This window comes from Catharus ustulatus, chromosome 18 (assembly GCF_009819885.2).
Source record: "Catharus ustulatus isolate bCatUst1 chromosome 18, bCatUst1.pri.v2, whole genome shotgun sequence".
In the NCBI taxonomy this organism is placed as follows: Eukaryota; Metazoa; Chordata; class Aves; order Passeriformes; family Turdidae; genus Catharus; species Catharus ustulatus.
The window spans coordinates 5,734,947-5,757,059 of NC_046238.1; the positions used below are offsets into that span (position 1 = coordinate 5,734,947).

The window sequence follows — 22,113 nt, forward strand, 5'->3', positions numbered from 1 at the left end:
CTTGGGAAGTGGCAAATAAAATCTCCTCCACTCTGGCTTTTCTTTTTTTAATACTATGTTAGGTAATATTTACTTGCTGCTTTCCAAACAGTTCTGTAGTAAATCATTGGCCACTGAAATTTACATTTGATAAATGGAATACACTGAAAAACACACTGCTCATAAATTTGGACTGACGTGCTGAGGAAAGTGCAAAGAGGAAGTGCTAAAAAAAAAAAAAAGAAAAAAAAGAAAAAAAAAGAAAAAAAAAAGTAATTGTTTTTCACAATCAGAAGAATGAGCAGTACACTTTCGTATACTGCTATTTGCCCAACCCAGCCTGGAAGTCAGCTATTTAATGCACAGCACATTTTTCTTTCTATTGATATGCCTAATGACCTGGTAACTCTTATTTATGTATTTTGGTACCAAGGGCAAGTACATTATCTGAGTGACAGATTTATTTCCTTTGAATGCCACTGCTCACACAAACCTGAAAACCAAAAGGTACTAAACTGCAACATTAAAGAAAACAGTTCAGCTCATCTGTAAATTCAACACAAACAGTTATTTATCACTGATAAATTCTCCACAGACGAAATCCACAGGGAACACAGACTTCTGGCTTTGAAGGAAACAGAATAAAAAAAGGCAGCAGCAGCCTCAGGCCAGATAAGTCTCACTTGTCTGATCCTGGTGCTCAGCTCCCAGTATGGGTCTGGCTGTGGTGTGACTGCCCCATCCATAATTCCTTGGACTGCTTTCCACTGCCACTCACTCACTTCTTCCCTTTCCCCTCAGCCCAATTCTGCTCCTTAAAGAGGTAACATTTGCTGAAGAGGAGGAAAGAAGGAAGGAAACAGCCAGGAAATAATCAGGGAATTTTTTTTCCTTAGAAGATGTTGAAATTCACCCCAGATGAATGACTTGTTTTTTTCTGGGAATATGTAACTTTTAACACCAGCAGGGGATGTTTCCCTGGATAAGAATGGTATTTTCAATTCCAAAGGAAGAGAACTGCGTGTAGAGCACAGGGGCCAGGGAGTCAGAGAGTTGTGTATCACCAGGTGAACATCACTGTGCCACCATTTCTGCACATCCCAGACAAATGTCACAGCTGCTCAGCTGTGGTCATTTCCTTCCAGGCTAGACAAGGTCTCCTGTTTTATTTGAGGAAGATCAGATGCTGTCAGTGGAGCACACACATGACCCAGTATCACCACATTAATTCAGCACATGGCTAAGTACAGGGTGAAGATCTTGTCTCCTTCCCTTCCAGCCCAATAATTACTTAAACTTACACTAAATAGAAAAGTTTCTGTAGTATCATCAAATATGTGCATCCAAAACTGGGCAAGATCCCAGCAGCTGAGAGCCATCATGTGAGATTTGGATGAACACTCGAGATTTGTGCTCAGAGGAGGATGGGATGTTCAGCAGCACCTTCTCCTCTCTGCACACAGAGGCACGTGTGCTGCAGAAAACCACTGCCTGTCTGCTTCCAACAAAGGGTGAAAGAATGAGAATATTGTACTGTATGAGTCAGGTAAGAGAGAGGTGAGTCAGAGGCTGATCCTGAGACTGGTTCATTCCCCTCCTCTTTTCATTCTCAAAACTGCACTTAATGACCCATTTTAACAGTAGCAGACAACACATTTCTTTCCACATCAAATTATGAAATTATGCCAGGAAAATAATTACATGCCTCTGTAAAGCATTTATCAAGCAGGATCCTTAAAGTACCTTACTGGGGGAAGCAAACTATTTCTAACTGTGAACATAAAGTGATGCCCAAGGCCCTCCAAAGCGACACATCTCAGGCAATCAGAGAAAGCTGCCTTCCGTATCCACAGCTTATCTTCTGGGATAACAACACATTTCCAGCCCAAGCTATTCCTCTCATATGGAGCTGCCAACAGTGAATGTGTGTCTCAAGGTTCATTTACAGAGCTGGTGGAAGTGTTGCAGCCTCTGAGCTGCTCCTCACAAGGGTGCACATCGCTGAAAATCCCACTCCGCCTTCCTTTCCCCCATGGAGAGACAAATCCCCTAGAGCAATTTTTTTTTTTTGGCTTCACATGCAAACCTGTACTGTGAGACAGCAGTGCAGGCTCCATGGAAGGCCAGGAGCAGCAGCAAAGCAAAGTGTGTTCTCCTTGACTTGGTGCAGCTGAGCAGCCCAGGGACTCAGCTTTGCCTTGTGAGCATCACACTGTGCAGCATTTTAAGACATGATCAAGTAATTCCAAGAGACACTCAATTTATTTGCTAATTGTAGCTAATTTCTAATTTCAGCAGTGCTCTTTAGGCTGCTATAAACAAAATTGATAGCAATTTAAATGTTACCATAGCCGTGTTACCTTAGCATTTTTACTGCTAATTATCTCAATCAACTTTTCTATAAACAGACATATTAAGTATTGAGAAGAACAAGTACCCCCATCAGGAGTAAATTACAAATGGAGGGATAATGTTTGTGGCTTGTTCCATAATGATTTCCTGACACTAATTATCAGCTATTCCTGTACACCTGAAGTGTGGCTGTGCTGCAGAAAAATGTTTATTTATGCAGCGGCCAGCGGACATCACTTTTTATGCATCAGAAAAAATCTGAGATGTGGCCATGTCTCATCTTCCATGGCCTCAACTGTGCATTAGCAAAGTTCTCTGAAGGCAGGTTGGGTACATTAATTAGAAAGGCTAATAAGGTGCCAAGCTTTAATTCTTGCCAAACAAGAATAAATTTTCCAAGAAAATGCATTTTCCCACAAGTACTTTCTGCTGAAGATTGGAACCATCTTTATCGGGATTTAAAAAAAATTAAAAGTTAAAAAGAGTTTAACAAGCCTGGCCACCATTAAGTAGGAAGCAGAGCTGGCCAGAGTGTGGGTTAATCAATTCCTAAATCTTGGCAATAAACACAGAGAGAACATTGCTCTGCAGGTGAGACCTGTTTCCAACAGCATCATGTCCTGCAGAGTCAGAGCTCAGAAATATCCTGGCATTAATATTTGCCATTTTTAGCATTTTAAATATTATTCCTGGGATTTAATATTTGCCATTGGCAAGAGAGAGGCTGCAGCTCCCAAGAGGCTCTTGCTGATTACAGGGAGGGCTCTTCCCTCTCCATGGTGCTCTGCAAATTGAATATCTCATTATTGTGTACACTGGTGTGACTGCACAGGGTTATTTAATTTGGTACAGATGATCTCACTAAAAGAAAAATCAATAGGCAAAAATAAAAATGGCATCAGTGAGAAGGAAAAGCTGGGGAGACAGTTTGAACTTTGAAAACTTACACTGGAAGTAAAGGTTGTGAATTCTGCAGTTTAAACACCCTGGTGCTCAGTGAGAGAGAAAAAGTAAAGTCTCAGATTCTCTGTTACAAATCTTTTTTCCATCAAACAGACCTTTGATTTAAGCAGCTGGAGAGATGAGGTATCCCAGAATGGGCAACAGTGGAAAGAACACTTCAGTGTGGGGGGATTTGCTTCCAATTAATCACCCTTTGCCAAGACTTTCATACCCTCTTCGTGTTCCATCCATTCCTCCCAACACCACAAGTTTATAGATGCCAAATATGTTGGTCTCCACCTCTTTTAAAAGCTGACTTTTCCAGGAGAGCTGGGGTTAGTCCCTCTTTTCTGATAATACTGAACATTGAGCAATTAATGAAATTTTCAGAACCCTGAGGCTTTGAGCCCACTTTTCATAGGCAGCAATCTCCCTGGAGGTGTCACTGCCCAACGTTTATGGGTGCTGCAGCAGCTTTGTGCTCTATCTGCTTCCAAAAACTTGTGCACATTTCAGAGACTCTTTCCTGAAAGGAATAATCACATTCTGCATCTTCCAGCAGTAAGAAAATGGAAGGAACCAGCTTCAAAACACACAAGTGGCAGCAGGGTCCCTCATTTCTGCCACAGCCAGCAGAGGATGCGCCTGGCCCTCGTGCCATGCCCTGCCAGAGGCAGCATTTCAGACAAATGGATGTTCTGCACATCCTGAAACAAAACCCTTGTGCTGGAACAGGGCTCTGATGTTTCAGGGAGCAGTTCTGAACTCTGAGCAGCATTTCACAGAAGATTCACTTTCAGATTGCAGACTTTCTCTTTTCTGAGCGAAGGCAGCAGAAGAGGTGGAGGAGTTTTTAAAGCAGCTCAGATATCCCTGTTTTATGATATTCCAGCGTGGGAATTTTTAAAAGTCAGGGATCTCAGGCTTTCTTTGATTCTCAAGGCAAAGCCTACCAGAAATGGATGTCTTCTAGACTGCCTACACACACCTACAGCAGGATTGGCAAAGATTTTTCTATGGTGAAAGAATTTCCACTTGTTTCAGAACTTTTGTTGACCTACATTTTCAAGAATAACACCAATTTTAAAGGTTTTTGCTGATTGAAACACAAGCTCTTTGTTACCTCCACCTGTGTTACCCACAAAGGTTTTTTTGAAACTAATTGATTTTCAGAGTATCTGCTTGGTGTTAAAAGTTTTTAAATGTAAGACAGCATATATATATATATAATCTGAAATGTCAAATAGAATAGACTAACACAATCTTTTGATGATTTCAAAACCAGTATTTTTTGTTGTTCAGAAATTTTGCCAAAGCACAGAGTGTTCAAAAGAAATATTTTTAGTTTAATTTATCAGCTGGATCTGACAGAGGGATCAAATTGTGGTTCCTTGAGGTGACAAAACCCTGATTTCTGACAGAAGTTGCAATACCTGAAGGGCAGGAGGACTCATAGTAAATTCACAACAGCAGGCACCACTGAGCCCATGTAACACCACAGTGTAAAATAAAATCCATGTGTACTGCAGGTACAGGAAAATTCCTACTCTGGTGAAGTCAAACAGAAAGGTAACTCTTAATTCTTCAAAACCTGCTGTAGTTATCTGTCTCTCTCTCCAGTCAGCCATGAACCAGCAAGGTCTAAATCAGAAGTGATCCTTCAAAGTATATTTGAAGGATGACAATAAAATCTTTTCCCATCTGTAACATGGGAGCTCTGCACTTATCCTCCAGTCCTTAAGGGATGTGCCAACTCTTCTAGTGCCCACACTAGACACAAAAAATTAACAGGAATTTAACACACTTAGTGTTCTTGCATCTCTGATATTGACAATTTACGTAGTTCGCTGAAAACTGATCTTTCAAAGTAATTTATAGCTTGACATTTTCTTGTTTTCTAATGGAGTTTTATGGATATTCTCTCCTGCATGTATTCTCAGAGCTGCCTAGAGAGTCATATTTAATCAGCTGTGCTAGATAAAGAACTCTCTCTCTGTTTTTCACTTCACATAGGAAGCTGTTAGAGACTGGGGAGCTGTCACAATCAAACACATCATATGGAAAAATTAATCACATGGTCTCGTTTTGTTCATCAACTGCATTTTTATCATCATCTTTAAAGGCAGCCATAATTGTGGTTTAAAAAAGTCTCAACTGTCATTTCTCAAAATAGCCTGTGCTAGTTAATGGTGCACTTCTAGAGAAAAGTCTTTCCACACTGGGACAAACCAGCTTACATCAGAGAGACTTTCAGCTGCCAAAAAGAGACTTGAACAAAGGAAGGAATCACACCTCAAGATCCACAGCTCTTTGTTTTGTCAGAGGTTTCAGGATAAACTTCTGACCCATGCTTTTAAATTACAGGACCCAAGAGGGTCCTTGGTTGATCCTGACATTGGGTGACAACCTTTCCTTTTTGCTCTCAACTCCTGCTCCAAGCAGTTTGCAGATAACCTGCTCACAGCAGGGCAGAGACAAAACCTCAGACATGAAAGCTAATTCTGGTATTTGGAGTTTTCTAATCCTGTGTGTTTCAATACCCATCCCTTACTCTTGCTGCCCTGGAAACACAGAGAAGTGGGTTTGGACTGATGAGTTTTGGAAAGTTGAATTTCACCTGGGGCTCTCCTCACGTTTTTTTCCTGGCTCAAACAGCAAGAACTTAATTCGAAGAGAGAAGCAGAGATGTGGAGGATAGAGTAGATGTAGCCATACAAGTCTTCAGGATATGTTTGGCTCTGGTATTACTGATTTATGATTATTATTTTTATCACTATTTCAGCTGTCCCAATGAGGAATACTTGGAAGTTTGCTGCTTTTCCCACAACTATTACAACAGAGTTCAAGATCCTCCTGCAGAGTCATTTAATGTGAATTTCATGGCATACTCAAAATAATACCTTTCCTTTACAGAAAGTAAAAGAACTTTTTCATAGGTACTTGATTAGCCTTTAAAATTTGTTAGAACTTGTTGGAGTTTGACCTCTCAGCTTTGATCCCTTGGGGTTTTCTGGCATTTACAGATAAATTGCTTTCAGGAAAAAAATGGCAGTGGAACAATAACATCCTTGCAATGAGACCCTCAACACATGCATGTTTTATATTTGTCTGGTGGCTCTTCAGCAGCAAATTTAGAGGCTGTCCTTCACATGTTTCTTAGAGGTTATGAGAACCCCAAGCCAGTTAAGATCTCAGATGTGACAACAGTGAGAAGATAAAACCCTTCTGTTAACCCTCTTACAGAGGGAAATAGATAAGCATGAAGAAATTGAAACATGTTCTGGAGAAACTCGCACTCAGCAACTGCTATCTTACTGTAAAGATAAACTTGGTGTGTAAAGAACTGGGGCTGATAAATTAATAGACTGGCTGCTATGCAAGGGAGGAGATAGGATTTAAAATGATATTTAAAATGCCCCATATGCTGTAACCACTAATCCCATCTCCATAAACCCATATTTTGCACAATTTCACAAAGGGTAATGCACCTTTGAAAAGAGCATGTCTGGGGAAGAGGCAGATCTCCCTTCTGCAAGGAAAATTCCAGACTCTCTGAAATGCCTTGTTGGTGGGGGATGGAAATTGCCAAAACCCTTCCAGGCAAGAAGAGCAGCCTGACCCTGAACAGGCAGGATGCTGGGCTTTACACACAGACTTCAAATGACAAAGAATGAAATATCCCAAGCTCCAAAAGCTGCTGGTGGTTCAGGAATTCTTGTTTCCTGCTGGGGAAGCTCAGTCAGTGCAGTGATGCTGGACAAACTCCCCCTGCTCCAGTCTCCCTGACATCACTGCTCTGGGTCTGACAGGCAAGCAAGCATTGAGGAATGGGAGCAGGGAGAAAGGACAGCCAAAGAGAAAGGTTTTAATTTTTAAAGGCTTGTTTTTCTTAGCAAATTAATGAATGCTGGCGCCTCAAAATGCTCCAGGAGATGTTAACAGCTCCTATCACATAAATGACAGGCGTAGGAAAGAGACTTTGCTTAGAGGCAAACGCTCAAACTTCACAGACTAGAGATAATAACTCCATTTTCTCTGAATTCTCCTCAAGTCTAAAAGAGGCTGCAGATCTCTTCTGGTCTAGTACCATATATGTTGTGTTTTGCAAGCACAAATCATTTTTCCTCCATCAAGTAAATGAAATTTGGTGTCTCTAATGCAGTTTGCTAATTGTCTCAGGCAGATGCTTCTTATCATGTACTCTTTAAGAATGCATTTGATGAGAATAATTTTCTGTTTTCCTACAACTTTACTCAACTTTTCCCCAAATCAATGGAATCACTGCCAGTCATTTTTGTAAATATGTCAGCACAGATACTGTTGTACTATATCTGTAAAAATTTAACAAATTGGCCTTGGAAAAATACAGTCTATACAGAATATATGAAACAGCATTAAAGACCAGCCTGTTATTCTTGTTCCTCACATCTCCTTCGTGTGATTGCTTTAGGTTGTTTCTCCTCATTTATCCCAATAGACCATAGAGAAAATCTCCCTCTAAATTCAAACCCCAGCAAGGGATAAAGCCTTATGTACACTAAGCTTACATGAGAAAATCTGCAGCTGAGCTCCTGCAACATTTAAGTTCTTAGGAAAATACCCTTTTTGTGCCAGGCAGTGCTTTATTAACCTGCACCAAAGCACCAGGCAGTCCTGACTGGTCAGCTCAGCTTCTGGAACACAAGAGCAGGACACTCACTGCCACAGTCCAGTCCACAGAAAATGCTCAAGGTTAGATCAGCTGAGCATGGCAGCAATCTCCAAACCACATTTAATCTCTGTCAGATGCTGGGGAAGATCAGCAAGAATACCTGAGGTCACAGCAGGGATGCCTTGCTTGACATACAGGTGTTCACATGACCACAGAAATGTTTTGAAGAGCACAAAACTATCCCTCCAACAGCATTTCCCTTCAATTGTTACCTAAGCTAAGACAGAGGGAAAATAAAAAATAAACTTGTTCATCTTTTTGTTTTTCCACCACAGTGAGTTCTCAACTTTCTTGTGCAGTACCAGTAGTTCCCACTTCCAGCCTTCTGCTAATGAAATAATACTGACTGTGTTCTCAGCCTTCAGTAAGAAGGCTGAAAGATGATAAAATGCTTCCTGACATTTTAGCTGAGACCACAGGGAGGAAGAATAAAGAGTGGAATTTATTGATGCTTCAATTAGAATAAAGTCATTCTTGAATGAGAAAATATTGAAACAGACTGACTAATGAAGTGATCACAAAGGGTCTTTTCAAAGGACCCTAAGTGGAGTCATCCTCATTTATTTTCTCTTTCCACAGCAGACCCTTAAATGATCTTTGCATATTGTCTACACTAAATCCTGCAGGGTTGCTATTTCATTTTAAAGAAAAAAGCTTTTAGGCTGCAAGGGATTCATTCAGTGAGAGCTATTATGCTTATTGTGGCTTTGCTGCAGAGCCAAGGGATTTACTATATGCTCATTAGATCCTGCCTTGTTCCAAAACAATCTTTTACGATGCAAATTTCAGCATGCTGATCTACTTAGAATAACACTTTCCCCCCTAAAAAAAACCCCAACAAAACCTATTAAAGTAAAAGCTTCTTCCAAGGCAGGAGCACTACAAATTCAGATTAATTACTAATATTTTAGACCATGAAAACATCTGGTGTCTCAGTTTAAATTCAGCTTTGAAGGTGGTAACAAGAAGCCCCAAGAACTCAGTTTTAGGGGCACAAAGCAGCCCCATGGGTGGTCAAACAGAGCTTTGAGGCCACCTCATGAAGCCACCAGACATGAGGCACATTTGTCCCTTGGCTGCTGGGTGGCTGAAGCACAAATGGTTTGGTTTGTTCAAGCCTTGGCACTTGAGGCATGCAGGAGCAGAGAAGCCTCAGCAGCAGAGATGCTCACTCACCAGGAGCCCTAAGGAACATACACAAGGTGAGAGCTGGGGCTTCTCCACAGCCCTGATCCTTAATGATCTCCAGAGCAGTGCTGACATAAAAAATTAAATAAATAAAGGAAAGAAAGCCAGGCAAGAATAGGAAAATGGCAGGAGTGAGGAGACTCACAGTCCTCAGGCTGGGTGCCTGGACTCAGGGAGCTGGGGCAGTTTCCATTTCTTATTAAATAATTTCTCTTCAAACTCACCTGCAGACCTGCTGAGGGTGAGGGGGGCACTCCTGTTTTTCAAAGCATTAATTCCACCTTGTTCCTCCTCTGTGACCTCCCTGAAGGAGTGGTTGTAGGAACACAGAATGGTGAATATTATCACCCAGGAGATCTACCTGATAGCTCATCCTTAACAGTTCTATAAATCTTGCTAACTCTTCGTGCTTCAGGTGTACAGCAGAGATAATCCTGCTGTAAGGAGTTGTGTGAACTCATCCCTCATATGCACAGAGCCCAGCCAGTCCAGTGACACCACATTAAAACATTCTCTCCTGTGCCCTGAACAGCAGAACTCAAACTGGAGCTAGCATTTACTCTGCAAACTGATCTCAAGGAGTAAAATTCATAAAATATCTGAGAAAAAGATCAGTGTGCCAGCAGAAATACTAACAAATCATTATAGTTATTCCAGGCAGCCCTTCCCACGCTCCCATTCTAACAAAGTTCAGCAAACAAAACACGTAATTTATACTTTAAAAACTCACAAATCATCACCTGCTTAAAATGGACAAGTTCAGCTGGAGCACCTGCTCACTAAAACAACACATGATTGCTGAATTCAGCTGATGTCCTGTTTTACACAGTAAGTGCCAAATCCTTAATAAACATCAGATGCAGATGTGTGTGAGCATGGCTTTCACTGGGAATGCTTATTTACTTGGGATGACAAATCCATGATTAATATTCTCCTCTCAGGGCTATGGGGAAGTGCCAGAGGAGGGGCAATGCCCATAAATGACTGGAATTGGATATTTGAAACATGTCTGAAATGTGAAAAATGCCTCTGCCTACACTGCACCCTAACCCAGGCACCACCAGCCTTGGCAGCTACCTGAGCTGCAAAAAGAACATGAAAAAATGCCAAAAAAACCCTCTGGTGAGTCTGTTACAACATGCTTTGACTTTACTTTTCTGACTACCAGACAGCAGATGTCTGGAATGGTTTTTTGATACCTCAGAGGAAATGCAAAATGGCAGAGAAAAGGAACTTTTAGAGAAGAAAGTGCCATTATGTCCTAGTGATTCACTCTGCTTAAATGCTTTATTGCTGCTATTAATGGACAGATATTAACATTCATCATGGGCTGTGAAATGAGTGACAAACTATGCTATTTTGTACATCACCTAAAGAGCTGGTAAGGGGATGCAATTTGGGTAAAACACAAAAGAAAAAGGCAGTTTGTGATTTTGATGAACAGCTCCCTAAAGAATCTCCAAATTCCAGGACTGCAAAGTAGGCTGTCACGTTTGTAGATTTGTTGCCTCTCCAGGGAAATTTGGAGTGAGGTGTATCACCAGACACAGCCTTTTACTGGTTCTTTTAATTTTGTTTCTTCAAGACCAGTTACTCCCATTTACAAAGATTTAGATTAGGGTTTGCTTTAGTTGATGAATTGTTTTGTTTGATGGATTTTGCTTTTGGTTGTTTGTTGTATTGTATAATGAAACCAACAGAAGTTTATCAATGGTGACATATAAAAGACTTTGCTAGGCATGTTTTTATTCTTTAAGTTATCTAGGCCATATTCCATCTAGCATAAGGATGTGAAAATACACACACATTTGGCAGCATTTTTCCCAAGAGCAAAAAGTGTCCTCACAACTGAACTCTGCAAATATTAGCTTCAGCTTATTGGGAAGATAGTGTCCCATATTATAAAAGTGCTGAGCAAATAAGGGATGTTCTTTGTTTGCAAGAGATTTCTAGAAGTTAAATATATAGAGATACAGACATGGTTTCAAATTGAACCAAAATTGTGCTTGACATTTCAAGGTGTTTGACAACTCAAAGTATGGAATGAAAGTTCATTTCAGATCCAGCACAATATTGTGTTTCAACAACATCTGAAAATAACCTTTATGAGGATGTAATATAATGGCTTCTCCTTTCTCAACACATGCATTTAGATATATAATTCCTTGCCAAATCTATATTCTTTCTCAGATGAATTATTGGCAAATTAATGTCCCATTATAGACAAAAAGATCATTAGTTGATTACAAAGAAGGCATTAACATTTACCTTTTGCCTTTTCACAGCTTCTCTAATTAAGCCATTCATCATCATTCTGCACTTGTATCAGCACAAAACTTACCTTAAAAGCATGCCAGATGTGACCAGAAAAGTCCTGCATTAGAATAAATACAGAGCTTACACAGTGACCCATGTTCCCAGACAGTGCCTGTACTTTTCCATCAGAATATACATTCCAGCTTGGTTAAAATAAAGATATAAGAACAACTCCTCTGTTACTCCAGTAATTTTTTGTTTCTGTAGAATGGCAGTAATCATTAAATGTTACTTTGCTTCATTAAAGTCTGAATTTCTAAGAACTGAAAGACACAGTGCCACAGGGTTAAGTAATTCTTTCATCACATGGCTGATGTGTTTTATCCCTGCTGGGTCATGAGTGCTCTTCATTTACTGAGCTCCAGGTTCCATCCAACTATTTATTTGTGGAGCCTTTGTTGTAAACATTCTGGGCTGCCAAAGAAATAATCACGAGTCTTTCTTATTCAACCTAAACACAATTCTGTCAAAAAAAAAAAAAAAAGGTTTTCTGGTAAAATGGGATAGATAATAAAAAATAACCAAACCAACAAAACAATTACAGTGGCTGCATTGCTTTGCCTATAATCTGTAGGAAAATCTGAAAAAAAATATAGCTTTACATCATTTTTATGGAGGTACTTTTCTGGACTTGCAGTTCATTTAATTTTGCCCTGGAGCATGTTTGCTGTGAGTAACATGGAATACAAGCCACTTGTCTGTCCTCTTGTCTCTAAATAATCTCTTTCCATCTTCTCTCAGAGTCAGGCTGTCACAAGCAGCTAATACTTCCACAGAGATAAAATAAGACAAAAGCAATAACCACAGTCAGGGCCCCTGGGGATTTCTTCACCAGCTCTAACTACAGTGTCCACTCTATCAAAATCCTGCCTTGTTGCCCTGTGTCAATGTTTACATGCTCTGCTGCTCACGTTTTCAGAGGGATTATCATCTCTGTCAGCTGATGGCAGCAATCATTTCCTTTCCCCATTTCCCCTGTTCTGTCACCTGCTCCCCACCAGCTCAGGTAACAGCTTCTGCTCCACGACTGAACTATGCTGAGCAATTCCATTTTTCCATGAAAGATCCTGTGTTTAAAGGAATAATTCAAGCACCCCATAGCACAGCAGCAGAAAGGGATTTGGGGCTTCTTGTGTCCCATTGCTCAGATTGAACTGAGGTTGGTTGGTTTATTTTGGCTGGGCCAAGTAAAGGCCTGATCCCAGAGGTGTTTGTGCCAGTCCTGGTTCATTCCCCCTGCCTTCCATATTCCCCCATCCCTGCTGCTTGGGCTGGTTGTGCAAATGCTCCATAAACTGGGTAAATTATAATTCAAGATATTGAATTATATTAAAATTATAATTCTAAGATATTGCATAATTTTGACAGATTTGGGGAGGCTAAGCAAGCAGATGAGGTTTAAGCAAATGGTAATCTCTGTTTCAGAATGAAGATGAAAAGGAGACAATATTTCTGGTAGCTTTGCTGGAAACAAAATGCCCAACTATAATTTATGTAGGCATGGACCTGTTAAAGGGTAAATTCCATTTTTTAAAAAGAGGAGTACTGTGGCTGTTAATGTGACAGCACTTATGGAAGCTCAATTACATCCAGATGCATTCTGAAATACCAGGAGCATTTCATCCTCTGAAAGATGGACATGACAGAAAGAAATATTTCCTCCCATCTGCCATAGGAAAAAAAAAAGGAATATACAAAAATAGAATGTCTTATTCAAAGTCAAATCTAAACCTACAGCAGAGCCAGAAAAAAATGAACTCAGGTTTCCCAATTTTTAGCCAAAAATTCATCCTAACACAGCCAGCTGTGGTGAGTCTCTGGGCTCTGCATGAACAGGCAGAGAGCTGTTACTCATTAGCAGATCTCTGCAGGATTTCTGCCTAGAAAACATCACTTCTGCTCAGTATTTCAAAATTAGTGTTCAACCCAGTCTTTCTCACCTTCCTTATTTTGAAGAGAAATCCCCCTTGGTGCTCTGACAGCCCCAGTGAACGCTCAGCCCTCCCAGGAGCTCCCAGAGCTGCTCATGGAGCACAGAGGGGCAGCACCTGAAAGCTCTGCAGGCAAACCTGTCCCATGTCTGCACTTGTCAAAGCGCTCAAACTTGTGCCAACACACCAAGAAAAAGTACTTGTCTTCCCCTGACAAATTAAATGGATTTCACTAGTGTTCCTTCTAAATAGCAGAAGTGTGTTTTTCAGCCTCAAAGTGTGCAATAGAGTGAGATGTAAAAAGCCCAATCTATTTTCTGAGAGAAGTCCAAGACAGTTTAATAAGCAGCTGCATGGGAAGAAATTCCTGGTTGTAGCTCTTTAGTGCAGCAGAAGAAGACGTAATGAAATCTAATAATTGGTAGATCATGCCAGAGAAATTCTGACTCCAGAATAAATTGGAGCTTTTTAGACAACAAAGATAATTAAACATTGAACAGCTTGCTGACCCACTGTGGCAAATTCTCTACTACTTTGAGGGTTTTTGCAGTCAGAGAAGGCATCTTCTAAAATCTAGCAAAAAACTCAAACATAAATGATGGTGCTCTCTGTGTAAGCTGCTGGGTCAGGATCTTGGTCCTTTTCTTAGCCAGTTTAATTAAAGAAGCCTGATGGAAGTTGGGGAACTTAACCTTGTACATTAAATTCACAGAGTAGGGAGGAAAAAAATACCACAGCTCAAAAGAAAGTCCATCAATTTGCAAACTTTACTTCTCCAATGTTTATAAATTATATAAAACTTTTATGTATTAAAAATTAATCAGGCAAGTTTCTTAGACTGAACTAAGTTCAGCCTAATGATCCTTTGATGTAGAATTAGAATTTCTTCAAACACTGAAATCTCTCACACTACAATTACTGTGGTTACAGGGCAAGAGATACAGGTGGAGATTAACAACTCCTTCACAAGATGGAAAGTAATGAATGCACAGTGCATCAATTTCTGGTAATCCAAGATACAGAAGAACACCATCTTCCTCTGCTTGTCATGGCTAAGGATGTGCAGCAAACCAAAAGTTATCAAGCAGAACAGACTTACTGCACTTTGGGCAGTACAGCCACAGTTTTATGTTAATAAACTCAAGAGCAGGCAGAAAGTAACAGCTAGACAGGACTAACCATGGCCAGGACTGAGCATGCAACACCTCAGAAGTAAATGTTCTGTAAATGCAAAAACTTTATTTTGTTGCTGGAACAGTTGTCATTTGATGCTAGGGTGAAACAAAAGTGAAAAAAGCCAGCAGGAGAGTTCCTGGGAAGAGGGCAGGTGAGGTGAGGAGCTCCCAGCTCCACCCTCTCTAACAGAGCAAAGCACAGGACTCCCAGGGACTCTCAGGTGTCTCTGCAGGGCAGTCCCAAGGCAGATGCCAGGACTTTCCCTGTATCCCTGCATGGATTATCTCAAGCTGGACCTTATTTCCAAACTGCTTTCCACTTTTAACCATTAGATCACACTTTGCCTTTGTCTGCCGACAACAAAAACGTGCACAGAGAAATGTTTTATTTCCCTGGAGATCATTAGGAAATCCCTTCCTGCCTTGGCTGCTGCTGCAGAATGGCCTTACTGAGGGCAGGAAAGCAATTTGCAATTGCCTGTAGTTCCAGTTCCAACCAAGCACTTGACTGCTTGCCTAACTGCACAGCTCTGTGTTATTCCATTGACTAGAGCAGGACCACTCACACAGTTAAAATTAAATGCCTGGTTAAGTGCCTTGTAGGTTTTTGGCTTGTTAACAATTCACAGCCAATACCTCAACCTGCTTAGGCTGTTGCTCCTTCTCACTGCAGTGCTCCTCTGGAATTTAAAAGCTCCTTTTAACTCTGAGTTGAACAAGTAAATGCACTCCTGAAAACACCCTGAGAAGATCTACTGAAGAACCTGCTATCTTTCCAACTTATGTAATTTTTTATAACAGGTCTGTACATCACACTTATCTCATTAGCAGTCTTCTCCTCAGGCAGTACTTACAGTGTGGGTGGGTTTTCCTTTTTTTAATTTACCTAGGAAATCTTGCTGTCTCTAATTTTCCATGAATCTCATGAATTGCCACTGAAATCTTTATAGCTACAGTAGCCTGGGATGTAGTGTTCTAAACCAATTTTATACCCAATAAAACAATTTAATACCTAATAAACTTTATGAAGAAAGTGACACATTTTTAAGTAGTGCCTCTTGCTAATGAAATCAAGCCAAAGATGCTTGAGGTAGAAAAGCTCCATGTGTGGGAGCCTTGGGTGTGGTGCATTCAGGACATCAAAGACCTCAAAACCAGCTGGTACAATCTGATTGCCCAGTCAGATTTGGCAGAGCTGTACCAATGGGTCCATCAGTGAAGAATTACTAATTCTTGTCACTCCCTGAAGTGTTCTAGTGCAGGTACAGAGAGTCCAGAGAGGGGACAGGGAGAGCTCCTGTCACTGTCCCACTGGCAGGTTTATTTTGGGTGAAATCCCAAAGGCACAGACTTGGCTTCCCCAGAACAGCAAGGCTGGAGAAGGCACAGAAACAGCCTCCCACCTTCCTAGTTCAGCTAAAGCCTGAAAGTGCTGGGATGTGAAAAATGAGAGTTAATCTTGCAAGAACTTTCTGGAGCACTCACATGTTGACTACCAAAATTCCAGGAAGAGATGATTTTTGGGTTTCATTTAAAATCAGAATAGCACACATAACCTCAGGATGAAATTGGCATTCTTGAAAACAGAACTTCACTTGGGAGAACAGGTTCATCATTTTGCTCCATAGAGCAGCATGAAACAGATGTAATCAAATAATTGTAATATGCTTCAGCTAGAAAGAAAGGTAAGGAAGAAAAACTGTGTGTAAAGGAAAAGAGGATGGGTCACAATAGCAGCAATGACTTATGAGGGTTATTTCTCACATCTGAAAACCCAATAACTCACAAGTACCCCAGCCATAAGTGAATTATATGAGCCTTTGTGCAAGTAAAATTTTCCATTATGTACCTAGTCTGATGCACTGTAACAATTTGTCTCCTTTCACAAAATCATGAGGAATATTTCCCAGAGAACATCAAAAACCAGAGAGGGTACAAAGCTTCCACAGCTGAGAAAATGCCCATACCTCAGTCATCAACACTGCTCTGCATTTAAAACTGCCTCAGTGCTCTCCTTTTGCTGCTCTCTAGGAGCTGTGCCCTAGAATGCATCATTGACACACAGCCCATAAACTCAGTTTCCTTCTGTTTTTTCCTCTGGCACTAAGACTGAACTGTACTTTCAGTTTGGCTGTTGTCAGTTTGCATTGACTCATTGACTGTGGTGAAGTTACTCTGAATCTATACCAGCCTAAAGGCAGCAGCTGGCCATAAGAACAGCTTTTGTAATCCTCTCCTGTCACCTGATTTGTTATCACAACTGGACCTTGGAATCCTCCATGATTTCAGCATATTTTAAAAAAAAAGAAAAAAGTTTTGATAACAAAACTAGTGGCATATTCCTGCAATTTGCCTTATGGCTTATGGACCTCTTGGAGTTGTTTGGATGCTGTGAGAGGCTTCATGTTTCTAAACTTAACTAAAATGAACTTTAAAATGAAATTTCTACACTATTTTTATCTTATGGAGGAGTATTGTAGAGGGTGATGATGTACTTTCAGGGAAATAGTACAGATAATAGATTTGAACTTCATTTCTCAGATTCTGAGCTGACACTTCCAGGGTTTGAAGAAAAAGTCCTCAATGTCATCATGACTGTAGAGAGGCAGGGACCTCTGAGTGACCTCATTCTGGGCAGAAAACTGCTCCAATTCTAACCTCTGACTGCTTCAAGGCTAATTTAAAACAGCAGTCCATGGTACCTAAACCAAACTGGAAAATGCCAGGCCTGGTTCTTCACTCCAGCTCTGGATACTACAACTTGAAGAAACAAATTTGTGGCCCTGAGATATTCAGTCTTGGCTGAATATCAGAAGCCTGTGCTTTATACTATGGGAACAAAATTTGCACATTCTGCTCCATCATCCATTTCTTCATTTGGAAAAGGAAAATGAAGAACTAGATGGGTGCACAGCCTTTAACACATGCACAGTTTTAAGCATTTTCCCTGGCCTGAGTGGGAAGTTAAAACTGTGCTCAAAACCCTCTATTACATGGGAATGGAATTAAATCTGCCCTGGATGCTCCTGCATCTTTGTGAGACACATCTCTGTAATCATCTTCCACTTAATCAAAACACAACCCAGCAGAGCTGTGATTACACAATTTCAGATGACAAGTAACAGTCCTCATCGTTTGTTTTGATGAATTCTGAGTTCACTATGTGGATAACATGGTTAATTTGTTATTCAGATATAGCATTTAATCACTGAAGGACATTCTGAGTCTGACCAGGAAGAAAACCCCAAACAACTCAACAACCAAAGAAATAATAACCAAGCAATATTTGATAAATGTGATATGTTTTGAACAATTTTGTTTAAAGTGTTGAGCTTAGCAAAAGTAGGCTAAGTTAGCAAAAAATGTTCTAATAAATGAATGGAAACACCACCCCCCCCCACCAATCCTGCCTTGTTTCACTTCTCTGATATTTCACATCTGCAAGTTGCTGCACAGGAGGCAGGGTTTTTTTTAAAATTACAGTCGTTTTGTATTCTGAACAAATTCACTTGCTCAGCAAGAGAAATGACATTAAACTGCTGACAAAATGTACAAAGCAGAGCGGGTTTCAGATATTCATGCTTTAGACTGTGTCAAAAGCACTGCAGACATTAATATCAAACCATGACTACTTCTAATAGAAACTATGAAAGAAGCCAAAATAAAGTGTGTTTTCTAAAGCAAGAAGCTGAAAAAAAACCGTGTCTCAGCATGATAAAGAGACTGTGGAAAATTCAGGTACTGATTTCATGGGTATTAACTATGCATAATATACCTATGTAAGAAGACAGCATAACCTTGTGGGTAGGGCACTTTTGTAAGCCTGAGAAGCAGAGCTGCCTGGGACCTGCCAAAAGCAGAGTTTTGAATAAGACACCTCACACCTCAGTGTTCTCCATGTAAAGGGCAGATAATAAAATTGCCTTCTGTTTAAGATGCAGGAGAATCAGAAGCTGAAAAAATACACAGCAATTAAAGGACCCTGGGGTGTTTTTTTAAATTTTTTTTTTTAACAAAACAACATTGGAGATTTAAAATACTGCAGTTTGCTCACACATATTTAGGCAGGACTTTCTGTGTTGACTTTGAGTGAGGGTCCTCCAGATATCCCTGATTATTGGTGTGCCTTGGTTTGCACGTGGCAGATTTGGGGCTCCTTGAACTCAACAAATGCATCTCTTTGTAGCCACCTGCAGTTATTTCCCAATTTAGCAACAGCAAGGAGCTGCTGGCTGAGCAGGGTCACCCCTTTGTGCTATTCCCTACTTCAGCACATCACTCCTGGGAGGTGGATCACCACCAGTGGAAGGGCACATGCCATTAAATATAATTGTCCCCTAACTGAAGTGTCATCTGTGAAATGGTTTCTACTCCCAGCAATTTGATCAAGACACATATTAGGGCAAACCAGTAGTTTTTGCCTGCAATGGATGATATCTACACTGAGAATGAAGTAAATTGTTCTTTAAGTATTTGATCTTTATGGGCAGCAATTTAAACCATTTATACACAATGAACGTTTCAGTGTATACAGCTTTCACCATTTTCAGCCATTTTTAGCCACAGAATAGGTCCTGTCTGTACAAGGCTAGCATCAGTGTGATCCTCTGCTTTGTCCAGTTTCCCTAGCAAGATTAAAAATGGCATCAGCTACTGGGAGAGCAAAACCTGGCTCTCAAGTAGGTCCAGAAGAGGAAATTCAGTGGAGCTTGAAGGAGAAATGATCTAATTTCCAGCTCTCCTTGCCTTTTTGCAGCCCTGAAAAGAACCAAAGCATTCACACCCCAGCTGCCTGGTGGTCCCGTGGGTAACCTTAGCACCTGGGGTAGGTTTGTGCACTCACAGTTTGCTCCAAGTTGTATTAGTCTGGCCCATCTGTTGGTGTGGAAAATGTACCTGCAAACACAGAAGTGCTTGGCTGTGCCATTAGTGAGGTGATTAGTGGCACTGGCACACAGTCAGGCAACTCTTGCACTGAGACAGAAAGAAACAAAATACATTTTCATCAGCTGAAATACAGAAACCGAACCTATAAACATAAAGCATCTGCTTTGTGAAAGAAAAGAGGAGAAAAACCGAGAGAAACATCACAGCTTTAAAATGATAAAAGCCCTTCTAAGAAGCACACACTGTATTTGCTGAAACGTCTTGCAGCATCATTTGTCAGTTATGAAAGTTTAAAGTGAGGATCTGAAGGCACTGAGGATGGAGCAGGTTCGTGGTACTGCTCTGGTTTTCACTTTCTGAAAGCCTTACGGTGCTTTTAGCACCAGAAAACATCAACGTGATCCCATTTGTGCCAGACACGATTTGGGCACGGACAGGCAGCAGCCAGGAGCCTGTGGAGTGCAATTAGGAGCACAGGAGGGACAGAGTGGGCATCAGAGCACATGTCAGGGCTGGCTGCTGAGCAGGGAACCAGCCTCTCAAACCTCTGTCACAGGGACACCAGCACTTCCCACCCAGGGCTTTCCTCTCTCGTGATCACCTCGCTCCTGCCACACCACAGAACTGATGCTCCCACCAGCTGCTCTTCAAAACTCAGATAAATATGCAATGGGTTCAGCAAAACAAGATCTGATATTTCTGTTTACACTCTCTAAAAGCAGCCCAGGGCTGTAATATTTTGTGGAAAACATCACTCTCGTTTTCTTCAGCTGAATGATACAAAACAAATTTCACCCCTGCTGTAAAATGATGCTTAGTGATATTACAACCATGTGGTTTAGGGACAGAAAAAAATTGAAGAAAGGTCTCTGTGCTCACAAACTTCCTACTTTTTCTCTGCATGTCTGTCAGCTCAATAAAACATATTATTTCTGTGGTTTCAGCTGTGGAATACATGACTCCCTGTCTGCTTTAACAGCCTGTTTCCTTCTTCCATAGCAGTGCTTTGGAAATCCAGTCTTGCACCCATAAACCTTGTACCTGGCACTTAGAAACAAAGATCCCATCAAATACTCTCTTTTCATCCAGCCACACATCTTGGCATTACAGGGTGACATTACAATGCAAACAGAGACATAAATACATGAGTGGGGATCCAGATCTTGCCTCAGCCAAGTGCACAATAAGGACATCACAAAGGAATTTCAACAAAAATTGTGGCTGGAAAGCCTGGGAACAATCCAACTTTCTTATTGTTATGATATAACCTGAAGGATGCTTCAAAAGAGAAGAGTGGCAAACTCCACAAGGAATGGCTGTAGCCATGTGGGTATTTTGCCGCCTGAAAAAAGAAATTAAGTGTTTTAAAGAAAATACAGCAAGGAAAAGCTTTTGGAGAAAACTGCCACAAACTGACAAGAGTTTTGCCTGACTGAATTCATAATACAGCCCTGCTCAGTCTATCTACTGAAAGACAATGTTACCAAAAAAATCTTTGTGAAATTCTTCAAAGACAAATCTGATTGACTTGTCAGCAGTTCCTCACTGTTCTGCAGTTCCAATAGCATACAATATGAGAATCAAATATTAATAACTTTGTTTCTCAGGAATGCTTCTAAGGAGGTGTCTCCCATGAGCCTGTTGCTTAAAATAATTGTGATTTTTCATCTTAGATGAGCTCTGAAAGCCAGCACCACTAAGTCAGTGGGGAGCAGCTTTTGCAACTCCTTCAAGTCGTTCAGAAGAAACAAAGCAGAGGCAGCATTTGGTGATTTGAGTCAGTGAGGAGCACAAGCTCTAATTGTTCTGCCTTGTAGAAGGTGCATTGGCTCACACCATCACTCCTGGCAGCACAGCATCACACGAGGGCATCATTGCACTGTAAACACAGAGAGCAAACCAGCTCCTACCTCAGAGCACTCACTGTCCTCTCAGACAATGGAGAAAACAGATGAAACAAAGGCAGGAACTTCCCAAAAAGCTCAGTTTTCTCTAAGGGCAGGACAGCCATGGGGATGGTGCACCTATTTTCTAGCACTTCCCAATAATTTCTTCCTCCCTCCCAGTCAGCATCCCCTTCCTTACTGTTATGCATTTTCAGCAGAGGACCACGCTGGTTTGAGCAGCTCCCTGCTGCTTTCTCACAGATTTCTTTGTGGTGACTTTGTGAAAATCAATGCTACAACACGTTTCAAATGTCACTGTTTGGTTTGAGGCACTCATTTTTGCAGGCTAAGATGGACAGGACATGTCCCAGCTCACCTGCACTCATCTCCTGCAGCAGAGCCCTTCAGCACGTGCTAAACTTTAACCTCAGCTCCTGGTGACATCAAGGGCACTTGCACAAGTGCTTCACTGATGGCAGAGCCCCAGAGATGCAGTAAAAGTTTGAGTCTGCTCAAATGTCTGGTGCACATCCCAAAGCTGCTCCAAGCTCTTTGATGAAAAATCAACATAAACACAAAGCATTGTGTTTTCCTACCCAGTAAATCAGGTTAGAAAATTTTTAATGGAAACTATTTTTTTTCCTATTGTTATTTTTATATGTGAATCCTGTTATTACTACATGTGAATAATCAAGCAGGCCAACAAGCCAGGGGTGCTCTGACACACCATTTAAATTTTGGGAGCC

General features: G+C 40.9%; 1 protein-coding gene across 1 annotated transcript in view; it reads right to left on the reverse strand.

Annotated features, from left to right (window-relative positions):
* GALNT9 (polypeptide N-acetylgalactosaminyltransferase 9) overlaps positions 1-22,113 on the reverse strand; it is a 130,004-nt gene that overhangs the window by 18,435 nt on the left and 89,456 nt on the right. The gene's annotated exons all lie outside the window — the stretch shown is intronic.